The sequence below is a fragment of the Stigmatopora nigra genome, chromosome 16 (assembly GCF_051989575.1).
Source record: "Stigmatopora nigra isolate UIUO_SnigA chromosome 16, RoL_Snig_1.1, whole genome shotgun sequence".
NCBI classification, from domain to species: domain Eukaryota; kingdom Metazoa; phylum Chordata; class Actinopteri; order Syngnathiformes; family Syngnathidae; genus Stigmatopora; species Stigmatopora nigra.
This window is the reverse complement of record NC_135523.1, coordinates 4,956,330-4,960,964: the sequence shown is the minus strand read 5'-3', so window position 1 is coordinate 4,960,964 and position 4,635 is coordinate 4,956,330. Positions and strand designations below refer to the sequence as shown.

Sequence of the window (4,635 nt, the reverse complement as noted above, 5' to 3'; positions counted from 1 at the left end):
CAGCAAAGAAGTCAAGCTTGATGGATCGGAAACTGAGGACACACAGAAGAACAAGTTTGCGTTTAGAAGAGAAAATAAAAGGCTGTGGGAGACGAATTAAGAATTGGAAGATCATGGCAGAAATAAATGTATTAACTAGCTAAAATAAAAATGCATTGGCAAGAAAATTAGGGCGCATATTGGTGAAAAAAAAAACCAAGAAGAAAGATACAGGTGGATGAGCTCTGTGACTATTTGGTGCAAAGTACTCCAACATGGCAGTCATTTTGACTTTAAGCCAGCCTGGGATGAAAATAACCATTTTACATTGCTTTCGTGTAAATGCTTAGAATGGTCTGTAATTATTGCAAGTCGTTCCATGGCTGCTCGGAATCCGCTCAATGAGGTTCAATTTCTGTGCCGCTTAAGTCCGAGATTTCTTTTTGCCGAATTGCTCGCCGGTTGCAAGCTTGCTGATGCGCGGTATTTCTTTTGAATTGGCCCGTGAGGAGGATTGACATGCCACGCGAGCTGGTCGGATGCCACACGGCTGAGATTACTTCTCCCAAATCTTTCTCCGGTGTTTAACATCTGGAGGAATAGTCAAGTGGTGTGTCGGGACAGAACTATAAAGCACATTTTTAAAGGGAACATATTATGGAAATTTGACATTTTAATGGCTTGTATACAAATAGTCGAGACTCTAGAGAGCCTGCCCGAGATGCCCGTTCATTAAAATGTGAAATTTTTACAACCGAGTAAATCTTGTAAGTGCATATTTCTAAAAATGAGTCTGGGAGAGACTCATTCTTCATTTATGCTCAATAGTTAAATTAACACTTGGTCTTTTAGCATAATATCCTAACCCTGCACCCACTGTAAGAGTTTCTACATCCACGCTGTAATCAGCTAGGCTGGGCGAAGAGCCAGAGCTACATTCGAGCGGACTATGCTGTGAAACACGATCAAGCACAGGCACTATCATGCAAAAACATCTGCATCCCTCACGGGTTCTGCAACATTGCTGATCACGTGAAAGCAAATAAGTACACACAACTGCATTGAGCTTTGTTGGATGCGTAGATAAGTATTAGTCAACAGTATTAGCTTTTACTACCACATTTGACAGGTGGTTATGATGTTATTTTAAAATGAGATTGGCAACTTGTATTGGTTTATATTAAAAACTACATTTCAGAGGTCATAGATATTTTGAAGTCATTTTTGGGCATATATGAGACAATCTTTTGGTTTCTTTTTTCTTCAGCTGTGATTTTTTCAATTTCTTTTTCATTTCCCATCATTGTCCAGCTTACAGATGAGTCATAGAAACTGACCGTAACTGAAGATAAGAAGGCAAAATGTTCTTTGGGATGGTTTACATAATTTGTTTGTGACCTTCTTTGGCATTAATTTGATTGACTGACCATTCCGGGGAAAGTTCATCTTTGTTCTCAGTTCTCTCTATTTGTGGATAATGGCTCTGAGCAGTCTTATAATAGGCATTGGTTCAATCATTTTCTGAACAGCTTATCCTCACAAGGGTCGTGGAGGTTCTGGAGCACCGACCTTTGATCGAACCTGAGGCTGTTTATTTTAATTTAACTGTATTGTGGCATGATTTGTGTCTGTTTTAGAATGTGTAACTTAGTCCACTTAAATGTAAAAATGGATCTGTAGATACGTACTACGTTTTTGTAAGAAGACTAAATTGATATGTTGACATATCATATATACTTGATATTGACTTGGTGTCAATGATTTGTACTTTAAGTAACCTTTGGATAAGTTTCGCTTATGAACTCGCATTATGTTTGAAAAATTTCTCTAGATAACCCAAGACATCTAAGTATAAAGGTGAATCAAATACTACTCTCATGGCACTGTAAGTATTCACAGTCCTGTGAGCCTTTAAATGCTTTTATTGATCACATGGATCATTCAAGGCCGGAAAAAAAAAAGCAAGTCGCCACACAGGATTGACCCTGAAATCGAAACCATTTCTAGGCTATGTTAGCTTTTAGAGATAAGGTCACTACGTGTATTTGTCTTTACATCAGGCTGAACAATTGTCGCTTAATCATTGTGTAACATAACTGTTGTGCGATGATTTACGCGTGATCTGAGAGGTGTAATTTTTGCAGAGGAAACAGCATTTTCTCTGACCAGCTGCCAGAATTGCAGGCAGGAAATTAAGAGCAGAGTCGGTGCCAGAGGGTGTGTGTGTGTGTATGTGAGTGTGTGTGCTTTGTGGTGTTTTTGTGAAGACAGCAAGTTGGATTGCAGATCCCGTCCCCCGCTCGGCGCCATGAGGCCCACGCACAGGAAGCTTTTCCTGCTAAATACAATCCGTCCCGCCATCCCCACCCCACTCCCCCATCTCGAAGGTCGGAAAGCTTAACTGACAGTGAAAGTAGCGCCCTGCTAAAAAAAAACCACCCATTTTCTGTCCCTTTCCTCATTTTTTTTCCATCAGTAAATGTACATGACCACAATGTGACCCAACTGCTCACCGGAGACCACGCTGACCCGGCGCTGTAAAACACGACACATTGTCTGCGGTGTCGGAAACGACAACCTTTATGACCCCCCTCTCTTCTTTCATGCCTTGCCATTGCGTTGAAAGGAGACATATTGTACAAAAAGCCTTCCCAAGTGCTCTTCATAACAAGTTTGTGACATCATTTTGTCAACCCACCCAGACAACAAAAATAATAGCATAACCACTTATTTTCTTGGATTTTCCAAAATGGGACACCCAAAGGAATGCAAGTTTAGGAGTTATTTTAAGTATTAAAAGTGTTGCTTTCCAGGCTTTATCTTCTAACCCAATCTGAATGAACACTCTTTAATTAAAAAGACACACAACAATCCCTATTAACGTGCTGTAAAACAAGCGTGGTGCCCTTATTCACTCTAATACTGCTAACCTCCCACCCTAATAAACTACTACTCCTCATACCCGGACAATACAAGAGCCTGAGGATGCCCCTAATTACAGGGCGCGTGTAGAGCATCCCTGGAGGGGCGGAAGGTTTAGGGGGGGGATACAAGGACACTGGAACATCAGGCTGGAGCCGACATTATTGTTGTTGCCAAGGCTGGCGAGACGAGCGTGGGGAGGAAGTCCTAAATCAATCGCCCTCACCCACGGCTCAGAGCGCGGGATGGGGCCGTCGTCAACAGGAGGTGGACGTGTCGCAATCAATTACTAATACCGCAGGGGAATTAGACCTAATGGATTTTGATGAGTGCCTTTGTATTCCTTTGTTTGAGATGTGATCTTTTAATGCATTACTTAAGACGGGGGCAGATACAGTATGCATTTTTTCCCTCAACATTTACAATTTTTGCGTGCGTGGGAAGAAAAGAAAAGAACCATAATGACAATAAAAAACATTTAAACTGATAAATTGACGCAGCAGTTTGCACGGTACACTGCGGTTATGCGGCACTTAAACGTAACTCCCCCACGCTCCCCAACAAAACAACTTAAGGATTTGGGTTTACCTCAGCAGGTGATAACTTTATGTTCAAAATAATTATTAAATAACCAAATTAGCCTTCATTATATTACTGTTTAACTGAAATCAATACAATAATCAAATTACAATATGTTCAATGCATATATATATACTATAATCCATTCATACTGCCTTTTTTTTTTAAACATGATCCATCTTTTGACCTAATGCTCCCCTTATCCTAAAATGTTTGCATACCCATGGTTCAAATAACGGATCAGACTAATCTCAATACAATTGATCCAAATGATAAATTGCAGTGACACTAGTTGCTTCTCATATTGAAATACGCACACATACACATAGCATTAACGTGCAGATATATTAAAAAAAAATAAGAGCCTTATGCAATCATCCATATTGCCCATGTTGTATTTATCTTCCAGCTTTATGTTAAGCACTTATTAGGACAAATGTGTACACAATCGGTGACATTTTCCGTATGCAGCCACTCCATTAGGCGCTCTGTTGCCAACCATCAACAGTATCTGCCGGCGCATTAGATATGATCTCAGATGTAATCAGTAGGGGCCATGTTGCCACTGTTCTACATGCAAATACCAGTAGAAAAAAAAAGCCATAGGGCCAAACCCCATTTAAAACACTTAAAATAAACTTAAGGTCAAATGCAAACATGCGTGCAATATCCCATCCGTGAAAGTACAGAAATATTTACCTTCTAACTGGTAATATCACTTAACGATTGTTTAGACAATTTGCACGGCACATTAGGATGCTGTTATATTGCAACTTTGTGTAATATTAAAGTTAGTGGGATGTGGATTATAGTAAAGGGGCAGATATGAAAAATAAACAGCCGCATCAAACTTGGGTGTAATTTGTTCCTGACAAATTTAATTACAACACACCAATTTGCAATTCTATCTTTGGAGTCCTGCTTCTCATAAAAGGTAAGTTATCACCCCCCTCAGCAACTTTCATTATAAATATTTACTCAACAGGGTACAAAAGCGTGTAATAGAAACGAGTCCCTTTGATAAAGGCCAAGTGCAATGACGCCACACGGTAATGTATCGATTCCTGCACAAAAAACTCCGCCAATGCTCTCTCCATATGTAGGTCAATGAGGCGGCGCACTCGCTCAAGTGCAGCTTCCCGTCAGATATTTAGG

At 40.2% G+C, this 4,635-nt stretch overlaps 1 long non-coding RNA gene across 1 annotated transcript in view; it reads right to left on the bottom strand.

The window, feature by feature from the left end:
• Positions 1 to 2: 2 nt before the first annotated feature.
• LOC144209425 (uncharacterized) overlaps positions 3 to 4,635 on the bottom strand; it is a 47,346-nt gene continuing 42,713 nt past the window's right edge. Inside the window, exon 3 of the long non-coding RNA XR_013329118.1 lies at positions 3 to 32. This is a non-coding gene — a long non-coding RNA (uncharacterized LOC144209425). The remainder of the gene's footprint in view (positions 33 to 4,635) is intronic.